Source organism: Tenrec ecaudatus, chromosome 17 (genome assembly GCF_050624435.1).
Source record: "Tenrec ecaudatus isolate mTenEca1 chromosome 17, mTenEca1.hap1, whole genome shotgun sequence".
NCBI classification, from domain to species: domain Eukaryota; kingdom Metazoa; phylum Chordata; class Mammalia; order Afrosoricida; family Tenrecidae; genus Tenrec; species Tenrec ecaudatus.
Genome location: NC_134546.1, coordinates 40234965 through 40254899, shown reverse-complemented (window position 1 = coordinate 40254899; position 19935 = coordinate 40234965). Strand labels below are relative to the sequence as shown.

Here is a 19935-nt window from a genome sequence, read left to right as displayed (position 1 = left end):
TCTATCCTAATCCATCATTTCAAGAGGTAGCATATGAACAAGAATCAATGGTCCTGAAGAAAGAAGTCCAAGTCACACTGAAAGTATTAGCCAGAAACGAGGTACCAGGAATTATTGACGGACTATCAAGTGAACTGTTTCAACAAGCCAATGAAGCACTGGAAACACTCACTCATCTCTGCCAAGAAATTTGGAAGACAGCTACTTGGCCAACTGACTGGAAGAGATCCATATTTATACCCCTTTCAAAGGAAGGCGACCCAACAGAACACTCACATTATTGAACAATATCACATGCAAGTAAAGTTTTGCTGAAGATCACCCAGCAACCGTAGCAACAGTACATCAGCGGGGAGCTGCAGAGATTCAGGCCTGACTCCAAAGCGTGTGAAACAAGAGATAGCACTGCTGATCTCAGATGGATCCTGACGGAAAGCAGAGACTACCAGGAAGACGGTTACTTGCTCTTCATTGACTGTGCCAGCTAAGGCATCTAGCTGGGTGGAGCACGACAAACTCTGGAGAGCCTTGAGAAGAATGGGAATCCAGACCACTTCACTGTGCTCCTGCCGAACCTGTACATGGATCAAGGGGCATGTGTGTGAACAGGACAAGGGACTACTGCATGGTTTAAAATCAGGAAAGGTGTGTGTCGGGGTTGTATCCTCTCACCATCCTTATTCAATCTGCATGCTGAGCACATCGTCAGAGAAAGGCCCTTGTCCAGATGAATTGAGACGTGGCTGCAACGATGGCTCAAGTAGAACACCACTTGCGAGGCTGGTGCAGGACAGAATAGGGTCTCGTTACCTAGGGTCGTTCTGAGTCGGGATCGACTCGATGGCACCCAACACAGCTTCTGAAAAACTGTCATGGAAAGCCTATGGATCACGATACCCTGCTCTGCAACTGGTTGTGAGGATGGTGTGCAACCACGCAAGTGTGCCACTGTGCTTGGGGACCGAGACCAGTGCAGCTCACAACAGCAACAGCTAGTAAGGGATTGAACTGTGGATACAGTTGGACTGAGACACTGAGTTTCTATCTTTATTTTCACTCAAATTATGCACTGTGTAGCTCTAGATAATGAATCGGAAGGCAGGGAGGGTGAGGCATATGGCAGGCCAGGCCAGCTCAGTGAATGGCCATGGATGCCATCTGAAGTTGTGTTTGCCCAGGGAGACAAGAGAAACAAATTCAGCGACACTCATATGTGGAAGAGAGAACTTTATATCAAAGAGCAATTGTACATTAAGAAAACATCCCAGCCCAGTCCAGGTCAAGTCCATAAGTCCGATATTACCCTATATGTCAATATTAGTCCATAAATTCCTCTTGAAATGCAGCCATGCAATGATGCTGAATGCAGAAAGATCACAGGCTAGTGGGTGGAAATCTTGTGCATCTCAGCACTGCCGTGGGTCTCCACAGGGCTCCTGCAGTGCCAGGGCTCGGGCTGCATCAGTGAAGCTCCATGTGGCTTGTCAGCAGGAAGATGAAGCCTCCAGGGAGGAAGACAGGAGGTCCCAGAATCCTCAGGAGAAGCCCATGCCCCCATGAGGCTTCATTGGCTATGGCCTGATTGACGGGCTTGACTTCACCCTTCCCTCAAGTTGACTATGTAACTTCCACAGAAGGGCATTGGTCTTTAGCCTGCAGGCCATGGGGACTCTGTGGAGGGCTGTTAACTGAAACGTGACTCGGGTCTCATCAGTGGGTCAGAGCATGGGAAGTAGCAGGAGACTGGAGCTAGAGGATTGTTGCCGTAAATCGAGAAAGGAGCTAGGAGGTCTGAAACATGGCAATTTCAGGTGGGCTCGAAAGGAAGGGTCTGGTTCTAGAGGCTTTAAGAGGATTGAACCTGAAGAACTGAGTAATTGCTTGGGTTTGGAGCTACCGCCCCTTCTCAGGAGATTTTTGAAGCTACGTGGGGCTTGGAAAGGGGCTGGTGGCAGAGAGAGGAGCTGGAGATGGGGGAGGGCCCTGGGCCAGCACTTGGATTCCCAGGCTTACCTCTCTGTTAAGGTCAATGAGACTGGTCGAAGATTCATCTTGCACAGTTGGGTTTCCTTGTAAACTTACGGGGTCAAAGAAATTTAGAAACTGCTGAGATATGGTTAACATCGACACCAGTTTCCACAGCACCAACTGCAGGAATAGGAAGCTACTCGAACTCACAGAAAAAGAAGCAGTTGAAGTTTGATCATCAACAAAATAGCTGAGTTACTTTAACAAAGTCAAAGTATCATTGAGAGTCAGAATCGGCTTCAGTATCGGGCCCTCCCAGGTAGGGCGGGTGACAAACAGCTTCCCTTAGCCTTGTCTAGAGGACAATGATCACAAAGTTACAATGGTGAGGAAACCACAGCTTTATTTGGCATATGTGGTAAAGAGACGAAGGGGCTGGGAGCATACGAGCTGACTGTGATGACGTAGGTTCAACTCTTTATAACCATGGTAGTGTATGATATGTGAATATTCTATCAAGAAAACTACTTAAAAACCCCCAAAGGCCAGCTTGACCTAGGGTTAGCATGGGTGAGGAAGAAGAGTGTTTGCTCAGGGGGGTTGACTTATCTTAATGGTGGTAGAATGATCTGGAGAGGGAGATAATAACGGTGGTACAACACCAAGAGCATAATCAATGGCACTGAGCGATCCATGTAGCACTTGGCGAACGGGAGAATGTTTTGCTGTGCATATTGCTGCCACAATTAAAATAATTACACGACTAACAAGACGTACAAGAAAGAAGAAAATGATCTAAAATTGATGGTGGTGATGACTGTCCAACTCTTCTTGATTGAATTAATGAATTGTGTGACAGGTGAATGAAGTGCCAATAAAACGGCTTAAGGCAGACAGAGAGAGAGACACGGCGAGCAAGCGAGAGAGAGAGAAAGAAGAGAGATGGGAAACAGGCTCATACTCCATCAAAGCTATGGCTGACTGAGTCCAAAGAGCAATACGGGATTAGCAGTTTATATACAGAGCTGCTGGTGGCTTGAGTCTTCCAACAGAGAAGCTAGACACAACAGTAACTTCTGCAAAGCTCTCTGCTCAAAGCTTTGTCCAGAGGGGTCTTTCGTTGATCCATCAGACCCGAATTGGGGAGGATGGAGGAGCTGGCCCTCTTCTATTCACACGTTTCAGTCTTGAGGGACAGGAGAACGACGGCGCTTTCTACTCCCGTAAAGAATTACAGTCTTGAGGGTGAGTGGGTTGGAAAGGGGAAACTGATTACAAGGAGCCACATGTGACCTCTTCCCTGGGAGAGGGACAGCAGAGAAGGGGGGAAGGGAGACCCCGAATAGGGCAAGATATGACAAAATAACGAGGTATAAATTACCAAGGGCATATGTGGGAGGGGGGAAAAGGGAGGGAGGGGGGGAAAAAAAGGAGGACCTGATGCAAGGGGCTTAGGTGAAGAGCAAATGCCTTGAGAGTGATTGGGACAGGGAGTGTATGGGTGTGCTTTGTACAATTGATGTATGTATATGTATGGATTGTGGTAAGAGTTGTTGGAGTCCCTAATAAAATGTAAAAGAAAAAAAAAAAAAAGAAAATGATTAGGGCAAAATATGTACAGATGTGCTTTATACAATTGATGTATGTCTATGTATGGATTGTGATAAGTGTTGTATGAGCCCCTAATAAAATGTTTAAAAAAAAAAAAAAAAAAAAAGAATTACAGTCTTGGAAACTCCAAGGGGGCAATTCTACCCTGTGCCTATGAATTAGCATCACTCCCTGGCTGTGAGGCTGAGTTTTTAGAGTTTGAGTCTTGAAGGGGAATCCCTTAAGCCTACCTTCCTTATTCCTTCCATGTGTTCCTGTTGCATCTGTCTGTCTTTCCAGTAGACAACCCGCTCCTGCCTGCCTGGGTCACCAAGGAGATTGCTCAGAGCCACTGCTCATCCCTGTCTCCTTGGGACATCACCTTGTCAGCGTGGCGGTCAGAAGGTGCCTGTGGGAGACTCGAGATGGTGGTAGGACTATTTCAAGGCTTAGGATGAAACTGAGGCCGTGTCAGGGGTGCCTTGTTCTCAGGCACTAACGCAAAGGTAATACTGGGATAACAGCCCCAAATATTTGCCTTGCAGGACTTCTGAGTTTTGTGGAGTAATTAGAATACACGGAATAACATTCATTGAGACTTAAAATGTATCTGCTGGGTGCATTTTATGGGGATTTAATCTTGTGGATTTATCTTATGTGGATTTAATCATAATTTAATTTTATGCTGTAAAAACTTTCAGGATCCTCAATGTATAGAGTGGGAGACAGAATAAACAAGCGGACAATGGCCAGCCCCTATCACAGCAGAACTCTGGCCCACAGATCTGCAGTGTTCATCTCAAGCAGAAGACAAATCAGTATCTGCAGGAAGCCGAACAAGAATCTCCCTACCCATAGGCTCCGAACGGTCAGAACTTGATTAATAACTGACAGCTTCCTTAATTTTGATCCCCACTTACAACTTAGAACCAGCCAGAGACAGCCTAAGATAGCCCTCCAAGCAGCCACCTAGAAAGAGCCTTGGTGGTATAATGGATTACTTGTTGGGCTACTGACCACAGGTCAGCAGTTCGAAACCACCAGCTGCTCCTAGGGAGAAAGATGAGACTTTCTACTCCCGTAAAGAGTTACAGTCTCAGAAACCCATAGGGGCAGTTCTGATCTGGTCTATAAGGTCGTTGTGAGTCAGACTGGACTCTGTGGCAGTGAGAGAATTTAGCCCGTCACACAATGTCCTGCTTCTAGTGAGCCCACCTCTAGCTCCTGTTGGCCAATCAATGTCCAGGGCCTACCTGGAGCCTTCCCTTCTTCAAGCGTTCTCATTTCTCTGCCTGCCTCTGAGTCTCTGCCAAACGAACGTGAGGCTGACTCCCTGTCTTAGCAAGTTCTGGATCAATAGCCTTTGTTCTTGTTTCCATGTTAGGGAACCTTGTGCTGCAGTGCTTACACATTGGGTTGCTTATCACAAGATCAACAGTTCGAAACTACCAGCCGCACTGAGGGAGAAAGAGGAGGCTTTCTACTCCCCTAAGAGGGTTACAGTCTCCAAGACCCACAGGGGCAGTCCTGTCCTACAGGGTCAGTGTGAGTCAGAATGGACTCAATGGCAGCGAGCTGCTGGTTTTCGGTTCATTTGCGTGGTACTTGTCTATTTCCACAAGAGCAAGGAACTAAAGCACTTGGCAAACTAAGCTTAAGTACCCAGAATCCACTCCTTAAATAAAACGAAAACCAAGCCTTTTGCCATGGAGCCGTTTCCAGCTCACAGGGACTCTGTAAGATGAAGGAGCCCTGGCCTCCCAGCTTCTCCAAAGCTGTCACCTTTAGGAAAGCAGCTGGCCACTGGCTCCATGGAAGGCCTTGTGCGTGGGAACCACTGATGTCTGGGTTAGCCGCTGAGTACTGCAACCACTGCGTCACCAGGGCGTCTTAATCTTTTTTTTTAAAACAATTTATTAGGGGCTCATACAACTCTTATCACAGTCCATACATATACATACATCAATTGTATAAAGCACATCTGTGCATTCTTTGCCCTAATCATTTTTTTCTCCTCTTTTCTTTTTTTACATTTTATTAGGGACTCATACAACTCTTATCACAATCCATACATATACATACATCAATTGTATAAAGCACATCCATACATTCCCTGCCCCAATCATTCTCAAAGCATTTGTTCTCCACTTAAGCCCCTTGCATCAGGTCCTCTTTTTTTTCCCCTCCCTCCCCTCTCCCCCCTCCCTCATGTGCCCTTGGTAATTTATACATCGTTATTTTGTCATATCTTGCCCTATCCGGAGTCTCCCTCTCCCCCTTCTCTGCCGTCCGTCTCCCAGGGAAGAGGTCACATGTGGATCCTTGTAATCAGTTCCCCCTTTCCAACCCACTCACCCTCCACTCTCCCAGCATCGCCCCTCACACCCTTGGTCCTGAGGGCATCTTAATCTTAAATCTGGGCTTAGTCGAAGTTTTTCAGTAAATCACCAGATAGTAACTATTTGGGGCTTGGGGGACAACATAGTCTCTGTAGAAACTGCTCAACTCTGTGTAGTATGAACTCAGCCACGAACACTAGGCATGTGTGTGGTTACGTTCTAACACAATTTTATTTACAAAGACCGTCTGTAGGCCTGGGGTGGTCCATGGCTGCCCTCTGCTTTAAGCCAGGCTGCTCCTTTGATGAGGCTGTCACTGGTGACCTTGAAGTGTCGGCAAGAACTAGTGATACCTTTATTTTGCAGAAAAGAGTTTTCATCCTAAAGCAAGTCCTCCTGTTACTGAGTTTGGTCCTGCCAAGCGATGAGCCCTTGGATGGGAAGGGCTGGGTTAGCTTCGTTTGTCTGTCCATTCACCTTGCACCATGCAGGACACGCAGCCAATTCTCAATAGAGACTCGTTAAATTGAGTCGAGCCAATCAAATGCATCTTCACAATTGCTGGGTAACATCTGGAGCTTAAAGGTAGGTATTCCCAGATACAACTGAGACGCGGGAGAGTAAGTGACAGGTTGTGTTTTCACGGAGGCTTTTGCAGAGAAATGAGTGAGCACTGCCTCGGATTCCCTCCGCCTCCTGAGCAGGGCAGACGTGTGTCCTACCGAGCTCCGAGGCCTCTGGAAGCACGGTGCTGCGGGGCATCCTGCAGACATGGGGCTAGATTCTGTGCTCATACAATCTCATAAACACTGCCTAGACTGCTTCTTGTTCCACTGACATGAAATCAATCCTTGAGGGATGAATTCCACAAAAGCCAGTGTTTTCAGACAATGGTTTGTTGTTGCTGTTGTTGTTAGCTCTATAAACCTTAAACCCAAAAGGGGAATATATAAATACATATACATCTGCCTGGAGCGCACGGCTCTTGTCTCTGCTTTCTCCATCAGAGACGCCTGAGGAGAATGCAGCTCTTTGTGATGAGCCAGTGGCCAGGCTCTGCAGACCGTGTGCTGCCCTCCTGACATGCATGGCAGCATGTCAAGTGGAAAGAGTGCGGCTGTCTATGAAGTTTTTATTATTCTTTCTGTAGATTTTTCTACCTCCTCCTCGGCAGTTAGGCTGTTGTCTGCCACCTCTTGAACCAGAAGGAAGGCTTCTGTCTGAAATCACTGTCTCCTCTTGCAATTTGCTGTCTCTTTTCCACAATCGGCTTGGGAATCTGTTAACCAAGCCTGGTTAAAAATCCATTTAAGGAAAAGATAATAATAATTTATAAATTATCAAGGGTTTGTGAGGGAGGGAGAGGAAAAATGAGGAGCTGATACCAAAGGCTCAAGTAAAAAGCAAATGTTTTGAGAATGATGATGCCAACAAATGTACAAATGTGCTTGACACAATGGATGCATGGATGGATTGTGATGAGTTGTATGAGTCCCCAATAAAATGATTTTCTTAAACATCCAATTAAGTAGCGATTTCCCTGACCTAACTTGTTTGGTCTTGGAACCCGCCTGGGGGCTCAAGATGCCCCCATCCTTCTCTGCTCTCCCTTCCCTCCTGGGAGTTCTTTCCCTGCCTCAATAAAATCTTTCTCAACTTAAAAAAAATCCATTTAAGGAAGCAACAATGAGCTCTAGGCACGAGGATCAAAGAAATGCATGAGCTTTCGTGACATGTACATGAACACTTCCAAGCCTGTGAAAAGACATATTGTGTTTAAAGTAGCAATTCCACTATGAGGAATATACACAAGAGACTTCAAGCTGACAAATGTACACCAGTGTACACCATCCACAACTGTCAGAGGTGGAAACAACTTAAATGCCTGTTAACTGAATGGATCAACATAATGTAGTAAACAGACAATGTGATTCTACTTGGCCAGGAAGAGAAATATAGTCTTGAAAAATGCTATCACATGGATGGACTTGAAATCATGCTGAGTGAAATGGTCAATTACAAAAGGACAGACACTTCATGACCTCACTTCTATAGAAAGAAAAGAACCAGAAAACATAGAGAGACCAAGCTGTCTAGACCAAAAATGTGTAGAGACCAGAGACAGTTACAAGGCAAGAGAGAGGGAAAAAAGGGAGGGGAGGGTTGTTGCTCAGGGAGCACTGAGTTTCTGTTGATGATGATGGAAAATTGTATTGATTGAGGTTAGGGTTTGTCTTAGTTATCTAGTGCTGTGACAACACTGGACATCCCACAAGCCAAAGGCTTTAACAACCGTATACAGTTCACCACAATGCGGGCGGTGAGAAGTCCAAAGTAGAGTACCAGTTCTAGGCTCTCTCTATCAGCTCTGGGAACAGGAACTTGTCTCCTTTCAGCATCTGTGGGGCCAGCATTCCCTGGAGATCTATGTATTTTTTGAGATCAACCTTCCTCTGAGTCTAGGAGGTTTTCAGCACTGGGACCCCGCGTCCAAAGGATGAGCTCCATTCAGCTTGCTTTCTCAGTGGTAACCATGTCCCTCTATCACTTTTGTTTGTTTCATCTCTTTCATACCTCAAAAGAGATTGACTTTTGACACATCCAACCCTATAGATTGTCTCTTGCCTCATTAACATCTATGTTCCTACTAACATCATTAATATTCACAACACAAGATAATTACAGTAGCTCACAACATGGAGGATAATTACATAATATTGATAATCATGGCTCACTCAGCATGAAACACATTTTATTTGTTTGAAACTAGCTCGTGGGTCAATTTAAAGTCAGTTCAATTTTACTTTTGTCTCCTTTTATACCACTCAGCCCAGTGTTTGGGTCTGATGACCAAGGAATCTGGAGAAGTTTGATAAGGTTGTGACCCTTTCTTTCTCTCTTTTAACTTTAACTTTATTAGCTGCTCTTTTACTTATGGAACAGAACACACACAGTCTATATGCAACTGCACAGCCCAGCCCATCAGAACGGAGGCAGTACCCCAGTAAGCTCCCTGTAAATATGGTTCTTTCTTCCTTTGTTCCCTTTCCACCTACCTTCCGCCCCTACCTCCCTGCCCCTCCCTTCTCCCCCATCCCCTGCCTCCACCCCGGTCTCATTATAGTCCTCAAAGTCTTCCTCTTGGGTGTTAAAACCATTTTCTCCCCTTTATAATAATGGTGTCCTCAAATCTGTACCTTTATGAGATTGACTAACTTCATCGAGCACAATGTCCAGGTCATGGGGTGTTTGACAGACGCATCATCGTTTTTAAGGATGCACAACCTTCCATTTTGTGTGTGTACCACGGTTTACTCATTCGTTCCTCCACAGACAGGCTTTGATGGTTTTCTTTCCATCCTTTTCTGCGTTAGAAATTGCTGTGACAAGCATGGGTGTTGATCTACATTTTAACTCAACTCACTCACTGCCACTGGGTTGATTCTGACTCTCAGCAACTCCACAGGACAGTCGAAGGGCCCTCGTGGGTTTCTGAGACTGCCAATTTTTACAGGAGTAAAAAGTCTCATTTTTCTTCCAGGAGTGGTTTGAACAACTGACGTCATGGTTAGCGGCCCAGTGTGTAACCCAGGGCACCCCGAGGGCTCCTCTGACACACACTTCAAGGGCTCATAATTCAATCCATAACAGGGTTGTACAGCCAATCAATGTCACTACTGTAACTGTGTTGTGCACCTGCAAAAATCTGAATTGGCAAATGTTATGTGATAGATATATTTACATCCACATTGAGAAGAACAGCTTTTAAGGCTGATTATGTACAAACAATGACTGTAAGATTTGGGTTCTTGATTTGGAGGTTTAGGGTCATGGCTTCACGGGACATCCCAGTTAACTGGCTTAAAGCCATGTTTGTACTCCTGCTCGACTTCATAGTTCTTTGTGAGAATTCCCTGGTCTTAAAACCTTGCAAAGCGACCATCTAAGGGACTACTGCTCTCTCTTTTCTTGGGGCAAATAGAGGAATAAAGAGTCAGGCATAGGAGGAAGAGGTAAGACAGGTGGCTATCTCTTTCCCCATCTGCCTGCGAGGATGGCTCCCGAGAAGTTATAGAGAGCCAGCGGGCCCAGCAAAGGAGGTGCCCGTTACAGCACAGGTGTGAGCGTGGATGAGGTAAGAGCTCGGGCTTCTCTGAGGACCTCCAGGTGCAGAGTACGTGGTGTGACATTTGGAAGTGCTAAAGCTGGGGTGAAGATCAATCCTCAGGACCACACTGATAATGAATCAAAAACGATCACAGGAAGGTTCGCCATGAAGCAAGCAGAGAAGGGCTTTATGGTCCTGGCATTTGTGTATCTGCCTCTGAGATGCACACAGGCCAGCAGGAGATGCCCTGGATCCCTGACACCGATGCCAGTACCACAGAGCACTAGGACATGACTACGAAGGCATGTGTTACTGGTAAACCCAGCAGGCAAGGTGGAGTCATATATCTGCTACTGGCTATGTTGTTTTCTGTGGAATTGAAAACTTCATCAACACAAGCATGCTAGGAACGCCATCAGTGTTCAGAGATAATACCTTTGTGGTTCGGGGATTTGGTGATGTGGGTCTGCATTCTGCTGAGATACTTACTTTGCTTTGGTGCTAAATGTGTCGGTGTTGGGGAATCTGATGGAAGCATAAGGAATTCAGATGATATTGATCCAAAGGATCTGGGAGACTTCAAATTACAACCTGGGTCAATCCTGGGCTTCCTCCAGGCAAAGCCCTATGAAGGAGGCATCTTGGAAGCATACTGTGACCGACTGATTCCAGCAGCCAGCAAGAAGCAATTGACCAAATGCAACGCACCCGGAGTCAAACCCAAGATCATTGCTGCAGGTGCCAATGGACTGACAACCCCGGAAGTGGTAAGATGTTTCTGGACAGGAACATTCTGGTGTTTGCTGGCCTCTCCTTGGATGCTGGAGGAATGACAGCCTCAGACTTTGAATAGCTTAATCATATCAGGTATGGCCGTCTGACCTTGAAGTATGAACAGGACTCTAACACCTGCTCATTTCTGTTCAAGAGAATTTAGAAAGAAAATTAGGAAAGCAGGGTGGAACTACTCCCGTTGTACGCACAGCAGAGTTCCAAGACAGGATATTGGGTGCTTCTGAGAAAGACGTTGGGCACTCAGGCTTAGCTTATACCATGGAGCATTCTCCCAGGCAAATCATGCACGCAGCCAGGAAGCATAACCTGAGGTTGGACCTGAGAACCACTGCCGACGTCAACGCCATTGGAAAAGTCTTCAAGGTGCGCGATGAAGTGGGGGCGACCTTCACATGGATGGATCACAGCTGGCTTCTCCACTACCCTCTCCATCTGTAACTCCTACAAACCTATCCCATGTCACCAGAGAAATCGCTCTCCTATGACTTATTATATCATATAACGAACACCATTCTCAACAAGCCAATCCAAATCAGCCCCATAAAAAGAGAAAAAGAAAGATGAGGTGATCATGTGCACGTTGAGGAGTATAAACGTAGACCTCACCCCCATCCATCAAACTATGGGGTCATTTTGCCTTTGAATGAAAAGCCTCTTCCACCCGGCTTTGCTCCCGGCTCTGTGGCTCTGTGGCTCTGTGGCTCTGTGGCTCTGTGGCTGCGTGCCAGGGTGTTGATGGCTGTTGTCTGGGATGCACGCCTGTTGTGCAGGAGTGGCTGCCATTCTTCACTCTGACATGTCTGTCTGAGGCAATACTAGAACACATTTCAGAGGTAGGGGTGCGGCATTTTCAGAAGGTGACTTGGTCCTAAAGTGAGTTACTGATATTTCACATCAACAAAATAACTCAGTTTGGCAGGTTGCAAACCACACCAGTTTCTTTTTATATATTTTATTCCTTTAGAATAAAGCAAGCATGTGCTGATCTAGTAAAACCCCCCTGCATCACTTAACAGGCCTGACTTGACTCAAACAGGAAATGTCTATAAACCAAAAAGCTAGCATTTTAATAACATAAAACAGTATAAAGTACAGCTTCTCAGTTGTGCGGTACTGTCCAGCAGCGCTAAGTAGATGGAGAATTACATTGTCTTCAGCACTGCAGATGCAGTGCTTCAGTACTTGGAGTCTTGCTGGGGACTCTGAGCATTGCAGTAGTGCCAACTTTGTGTCCCTCACCATGGAGAGACCTCATGTTCTGCTGGCAAGTTCATTAACACAGTCTGACGGTAAACAACTTTGGATCCAGTGCTGTGTAGGGAGCTGTGTGGTAGTGAAGGACATCTTTTCTTTTTCTCCCCTTTCCTCTCCTAATAGCAGTACCCTTGCGGAAAGTTCTGCCTCGTGTGTAACTGGATGACTTAACCTGGTGATAAAGCAGTTCTTCAACATCTACCTTTCCTGCCCCTCCCCACAAATGTGTGGGTAATTGTCCTCATGAGTGACAGCCTCGTGCAGAATGAGAGAAGCAGGAGATGGTGCCCGGTACCATGACCAAACATGTTGATGACAGATTCTATAGAAGAGTTCCCATCAAAAGGGGGAAACCAGGTACCAGCATTGCAAATTCTCATGGAACCCATACTTTCTAGGGCCACCAAGGCTGGAGCAATCCCCAAAACTCTTGCCCTGAGATAATCTTTCAAGTGTAAACCAAAAATTATCTCCTGAAGCCTTCTTAAAACTTAATAATAGTTTAGCTTAAGTAGTACAGAAAATGCCTACCTGGAGCACTGTGCCCTTTTAAGCTCTAGCTGTATGGGACCAGCCTGGCAAGCCTTGCTCTAAAAATTAGCTGGGGGCAGTGAGTGTGTGTTCATGAAAGGGCAGTGAGTTTATGTTGATGAAGGAGGGGCAGTGAGTTTATGTTCATGAAGGAGGTGGGCAGTGAGTTTATGTTCATGAAGGAGGAGGGCAGTGAGTTTATGTTCATGAGGGGGCAGTGAGTGTGTGTTCATGAGGGGCAGTGAGTGTGTGTTCATGGAGGAGGGGTAGTGAGTTTATGTTCATGAAGGAGGGGCAGTGAGTTTATGTTCATGAAGGAGGGGCAGTGAGTTTATGTTCATGAAGGAGGGGGCAGTGAGTTTATGTTTATGAAGGAGGGGTAGTGAGTTTCTGTTCATGAAGGGGCAGTGAGTGTGTGTTCATGGAGGAGGAGGGCAGTGAGTTTATGTTCATGAGGGGGCAGTGAGTGTGTGTTCATGAAGGAGGGGGCAGTGAGTGTGTGTTCATGGAGGAGGGGGCAGTGAGTGTGTGTTCATGGAGGAGGGGGCAGTGAGTGTGTGTTCATGGGGGAACCACTCAGAAAAGGACGGTGAAAATGGCTGCACAACTGGAAGAATGTAGACGATGTCACTGGATGGTACGTGTAGGAGTTGCTGAATGCTCTGCGGTGTGTATTTTCAACAACAATCTTAGCTAGACTATAGGCAGGCGAGGTGGCTAGGACATGAAGGAATGGCTAGGTGAGGTGCTTTTACAAAGATAAGCTGTGGGTGGATCTCTGTGTCCAGTGGCCAGCCCTCTTACATCCCATCATCTAAAGGTGAGACTTGCCTGCCGTCGGTTCGGGAGGCAGCCCCAGTCTCACCACTAAGAGATTCCGAGAGGTTTATTTCCTGGAATTCTACCTTTAGAGCCTCATTCTTCAGCTTAAGGGTCCTCTCTGTTACCCCCCAGGGAGATAAGGGAGGCTGTCTAATCCCATAGACCCGGTTTTGGAAACCCACAGGGCAGTTCTACTGTCCTATAGGGTCGTTATGATTCAGAATTGACACGATGGCTGTGAGTTTGTTTTGTTCCGTTTCTATCCCCTCAAACACTCACAAGTGAAGTCCTCCCTCCCTCCCTCTCTCAAAATTCTGTAGGTAAAAGGTCAGCAGAATTGTAAAGGTAAAGAGGGGCGTAGAGAAAAAAGTCACTGGGTCCAGGGAGAGGGGGAGGATGGGGGTAAAAAATGGGGGGTTTAGCAGGATATTGTTGTTGATTTCATTTCTTGGGCTGTGATATAGATATATTATATATCACATATTTATATATGATATAATATATATAATGTTTCTTTTAAAACAAAACAAAATTTAAAAATCCCTCCAGATTCCTTATCCCTCCACTCTAACTAGAGGCTTAAAAAAAGGAGGACATGTCTACTTGAAATGGCTTGGAGTCCATTTTAGTGACAAACAAGTTCATCTGAAACAAACAAATAAGTGAGTCTTCCTATAAGTGCTTCTTGATGTCAACTGCCGTGAAAACAAAATGCCTTCTGGATTTTGTCCCGGCTGAGTTGTTCAGAGCAGGCGAGTAAGCCAGACACTGACTATGCCATGATGGTGGGCCTCTGTCAACCTTTGACGAAAGAGTATGGGAAACAGGACAATGAGGATGAGTCAGGTCCCAAAGGAGCGACAAGGATGACGATCCTGGCAAATCATGACATCAGCCAGTTGAATAAAGGGATGATTGTTCTTGAGAATGTCCAGGCAAGAGATCCCTGGGGGTCTCGGCAGACCGCAGGGCTGCTGCAGCAGAGTGCAGAACTAAAGGCAATGAGAGGAGATGCTGATGGGGTGAGTATCAGCAGAGAGACGGAGAAGGATTCCCCGGGAATCACAGTCTCTAGCTGGATAGATGGGTAGCTCTGGTGTGCGAGCTGTGGCCTCTGTCAACTTGATGCGGAGGTTTGTGGCAGCAGCAGGGAGTTGAAGTCAGTTGGTGGAAACCCTTCAAGGACACAGCGAGAGACCAGGCCTGTCCTTCCCTTTCAGTGGCCTTCCCAGCTCAGAGGCAGGAGGCTGATCACTGGAGATAACATTGAACATGGTTGCTTAGGCCCGGTTTTGCAGAAGTAAAGTTGCAGTGGAAAATTCCCCAGCTACGCCCTCCCTAGACCGGGGCTATGAAGTTCTCCACCTCTCGCCCCAAAATGAGCGACTTTGTGGGCCCCCAGCTGGGGACCCATGAACCTCGTCCACCAGGAGCTCAGGATGCTCCCATCCCTTTCTCTGTACTCCCCTCCCTACCCAGCGCTGTGGCTTCTCTGACCCCAATTAGGGCCTGTGAGCCTACCCCGGGAGCTCTGAAATAAACCTTTGAAACTGTTGTCTGCCTTTGCCTTCTTTCTTTCTTTCGGTCACTGAATCTACCTTACGCTTTCAGTACTCTCGCCAACACTATAAATCAGTTTTTCTGCAGTCTTCCTTATTCATTGTGCAATTTTTATATGTATATGAGGTGATTGAAAATACTTTGGCTTGGATCAGGCACACTGTAATCTTCAAAGTGACATCCTTGTTCAAATTTTAAAGAGGTCTTGTGCAACAGATTTATCCAATACAGTATGTAATTTGGTTTCTTGACTGCTGCTTCCATGAGCATTGGTTGTGGCTCAAAGCAGAATGAAATTCTTGATAAGCTGCTTGTACATTTGATCAATTTCAGACTGAAGAAGTTGGTAGAATTTCTTCCCCACTAGCTTTAGTGGTCAGGGCATAAATCTGAATAATAGTTGTATTAACTGGACTTCTTTGTAGGTGAATAGCTATCCTATCACAAACAGAACTTAAAATGCTCTTTTTGATAATGAATGCCACACCATTCCTCTTGGATTTTTCAGTCCAGGAATAAACTATATGATTATCTGATTCCAAATGGCCAATACTAGTTCATCTCGGTTCACTTAGTGCCTAGGAGATCGATCTTCATGTATTCCTCTTCATTTTTGAGAAGTTACAATTTTCCTAGAATCATACTTCATACATTCCAGGTTCTAATTATTAATGGATGTTTGCAGTTGTTTCTGCTCATTTTGAGTCATGGCCCCCCAGCAAATGCAGGAACTAAGAGCTTTACCAACGTCACTGAAGTTCTTTCTACTTTGAAGAGGTAGCTCTTTCTCAGTTGTGCCTGGTCTTGGCATGAGGAACTCCATTTTGAATCCAGTACCTCCATCTTAGCTCTCAAACTCACCCCTTGCTGCCCTTCCCCTCCCTCAGTGAACACCCTTCTCGGAATAATGACTGCGGTCAACTCGGAATGTACCCAGAATACCAGGTGCCCCAGGCAGCCCGCCAGCTACACCTGCTAACAGTAGGAACCCCCCACCCCCTGCCTTCTCTCAGGCATATAAAAATTTCACCTCGGCACCTGTAGGGCACGGCTTCAATAGCTCAATACCCCGAGTTGCTGTACCCGCCCGCAAGCTTCTCAATAAAGTCTGCTTCTAAAACTTTGCCAACTGGATCTTTGGTTCTGCTTCGTGTCCCAATAAACCTTAAAAGTTGCATTCGGAGTATCTTTCAACCCAAGCTGGCTCAGCTTCCGCACTATATCTGACAACGATCCACTGCAATCCATAAGGTTTTAAGTGGCTAAGCCTCCTGAGTGGACAGTCAACTCCTTCTTTGTAGCCTGTGTTACTCTGAAAGCCTGTTAAGATGCCCGACACGGGTGACCCTGCTGGGATTTGAACCAATGGCACAACTTCCAGCATCACAGCAATGCACAAGCCACCACAGTACAACAAGCTGACAGCTGAGTGGCTGCTTAAAACCCTACACAGACAGACAAACCAACCCACTACCATCTAGTTGACTGACTCATAGAGCTCTTATAGAGAGCCGTTGGCAGGAGCAGACAGCCTCATCTTCCTCCTGAGGAGCAGCTGCTAAGTTCGAACCACTGACCTCACCTCACAGCAAGCCAACCCCTCCCTAGCTCACAATGCTACCTTAAAAGGCCCACCTATCTCACTTAGAAGAGAGAGAAAATATATAGAAACCAAAGCTTACTAGTGCTTAGCAGGAGTGGGAGGGAGAGGAAAGCAGGGTTTTTCTTGGTGGGGGAGCATTGAGTTTATGTTTATGGCGGCAGAATGATTTGGAAAGGACAATCAATGTCATCGACTAATTGCAAATGTGGATGTTGCGTTGGTGAATGTTTTGGTGTGTATCTTTTCACTACAATATTTATAATAATAAGACAAACAAAGACAAAATCTTACAGAGCACAGGTCTACCCTACAACACACGGGTTCTCCATAAATCACAACGGAGTTGATGGGCCCTGGTGCCTGTGTGTCAGGAGGTTGTGAAGATAAAATAGAAGATCCTAGCATTCTAGAGCTTTGTGGTCCCAACCATAGCATGGCATCCTGATATTCCTACAGATACCTGATGCCCAAGCTCCGTTGGATTTCTGAGGTCTTCCACAATTCTTTTCCTCAATGGCTGCCTATTTTACCCTGATGTAGACCAGGCTTTCGAGAGGAACAAAGCCAGGAAAGCCTACAGAAGTGCCGATATAGAGAAATCTACTGTGTCTCAAATCCATGGGTTGAGTGATAGGCAGGGTTACAGAGACTGATGAATCTAAACCCTGCAGGTCAGGCGGCAGTCCAGAGGCTTCTGCAGGTTTCTGTGCCAAGAGCCACAGGTCTGGTGATGAAAAGAAAGCAGGGTTGAGAAAGAGCGTGAGCTATACCAGAACATCAGTCATAATCTGGCTGCAGGTCGCAACACCAAGGAACCTCCTCATTCTGCTGATTGGCTGCTTATATTAGATGACAAAATGAAAAGTAATTACATAGCAACTGCCACATCTCTGAGATTCATAGCCTAACCAAGTTGACACAGAACATGAACCATCAGGACCCCTAACTTCCCCTAGTGGCTCCAAACTTTACCTGCCAAACTGGTTCAATATGAGAAAACTGAATTCCAGCCTCTTGAATTTCATATAAGAGCGGACACTTTTATATTTACTTGCCTTTCTCTCCCTTAAATTTCTGTGCCCAATAATGTTCTCAGTGCCTTTCTGTGATTGCTCTCACCACATTGTTTTCATCTTTTAAATGATTTCAAACGATTAGAGCAATGAATGTTTATGATGAAAACATGCATGCGGTGCAGAAGCGGACAACTGAGGAGTGATGATTCTCTTCTCAACCAACTTCAATGCTATCTCCGAGACAGTAACAATCCTAATAATCCTGTGTATTTTCCCCAGAAGTATTCCATGCATAGGTAAGCATGTGTGCAGTACCACACTTAACCACGCACGTATTTCTTTTTGGCTTCTATACAAATGGAACATTGTTCGATAAGCTGTTGTACATATTTTTTTTCTATTTACTATTTCTGGTACATCTTTTCGGGTCAGCACATGAAGCGATATCTCATTTTTTAGAAAACTGCCTGGTCCTCTTTGGAGAAGAAATCGTTATTATTTGAAGCAAGCGGGTCAGTATTTTTGCTGTTTTATTCTATGGACTATGAATCTAATCCTCTCTCCTTAGTTGGCGCTGATTCATGACAACCCTATGCGCATAGCAGGAGATGTTGCCCTCTGCTGCCCTGCCGTCACCACCCCCGGCCTGTCTGAGCCATTGGCCATGGCCCTTGTGTGAGTTGAGGACCTTTCTGCCTCAAGGGCTCATCCTCCAGCACTGTCTCAGATACTAGGCAGCTGTGGTTGGGAGGCTTTCCAAGGCTGATTTGGGGAATCCGATCACCAAGCTTTTTCCTTCCTCGTCCTTACTCTGAAAGCCCTGCTGAAACTTGGCCACCAGGGGTGCCCCTGCAGATATTTAAAACACCCATGGCATAGCTTTAATCAGCACAATAACATGTACGCTACCCCCAAATAGCAACCTGACAGTTGGTGCGGTTCTTTCTTACCGAGCCCTTAGTTTGGTGCAGTGTGATGCCTTTCACTTCTGGGCGAACACGGGCTCTATTCTAATTGTCTTGTCAGGCCCATTTTCTCAACTTAACTACTAAAGGGAGGGGATTACTTGGGTTTTGTGGTTGTGTCTTTAGCAGGTGGCTCTGGCATTGGCAAGTTGTGGAGGTAATGAACTGGATTTCATTCCATTGGGGTTTTTACTACAAAAACCCAGCCCAAGACTCTCCCAGCAGAGGGTAGTTCTCTGACAAAGAACTCTGGTTTGGCTGGCAGGTTAACCTTTTCTGAGGCCACCTGCCTTCTTATCTCCTGGACCCTCTGGGTCATCGTGGAAATGGGGACTTGAAGGACCCTGTCCTTCCACATGGCCTTCAGTTTGCTGTTCCCTAAACCTCTCCTTTAAGGCGCCTCTGCTCAGAGTGCTCTCTAGCTGTCTGTCCGAGCTACTGAGAAATTGGACTTCGTCCCGTTTCTACCAGTAGCTGCTGAGAAAGGGGAGGCAGTTAAATTCCCCCCTGAATTTGAGCCTGGTCTGGCTAGCCCCCGGGACACATTTACTGATGCTTCCCAGGCCTTTCTTGGCATGAATATTTTACACTTCTGCAGTAAACTAGATTGTTCAGACAGGAGAAGGAGCTGTCCCCGCCTCGTTGCTAAATGCTGCAAGGAGTTAGAGGAGTGTGGAAGTGGTGGGGGAGGTGGGGCTCCTCCTCTCTCCTGATGCGACAGGAGCACCTGACCTTCCTCGGCAATGTCAATGGGCGACTGTCACCAGGCCAGCAGTACTCCTGCTTGCTGGTCTACCTTTGAGGTGCTCTGAAATGTCACCCTGGAATTCTGCTTTGTCATTTTGGCCCTCCCTGCCTCCACTTCAGTCCCAGTTATTGCATAAGGAAGCCCTACCTCTGAGATCCACTGGGCTGATCCAGTCCCACATCTTACAGAGGGCGAAGCAAGATCCAGGGAGAAGGGACCACCCAAGGTCATGCCCAGGGAAGCAGATGGGAACGCCCACTTAGGGCCCTGACTTTGCCTACTCTGTTGGCCGCAAGCCCAAAGAGATCAGCCCATTGCTGCTGTTGTCTTACTCCTCTTCCCGAGCCCAGGGGGTGGGAATGGCTACCAGCAACACAAAGCCCTCTGTACACCAGGCCCTGTTCGAAATGCTTTACACATGTTCATCTTGCTACAGATGAGGAAACTGAGTCTCAGAGAGGGTAAGAAGTCTGCCCAGGGTCACACAGTAAGTGACTGAGCTGAGATTTGAACCCAGGCAATCTGCTTCCCAAGTCCAAGTGCTTAACTTCTACACCAGCCTACCTCTCAAGGCAATGAGCTACGTACGCTCTGTTCTAAGAATTTACAAGCAATGTTCCATTTAATCCTGCCTAT

At 46.4% G+C, this 19935-nt stretch overlaps 1 pseudogene; it reads left to right on the top strand.

Annotated features, from left to right (window-relative positions):
• The first annotated feature begins 4303 nt into the window (after window positions 1-4303).
• LOC142430415 (glutamate dehydrogenase 1, mitochondrial-like) lies at window positions 4304-11238 on the top strand (annotated as a pseudogene).
• Window positions 11239-19935: the final 8697 nt, after the last annotated feature.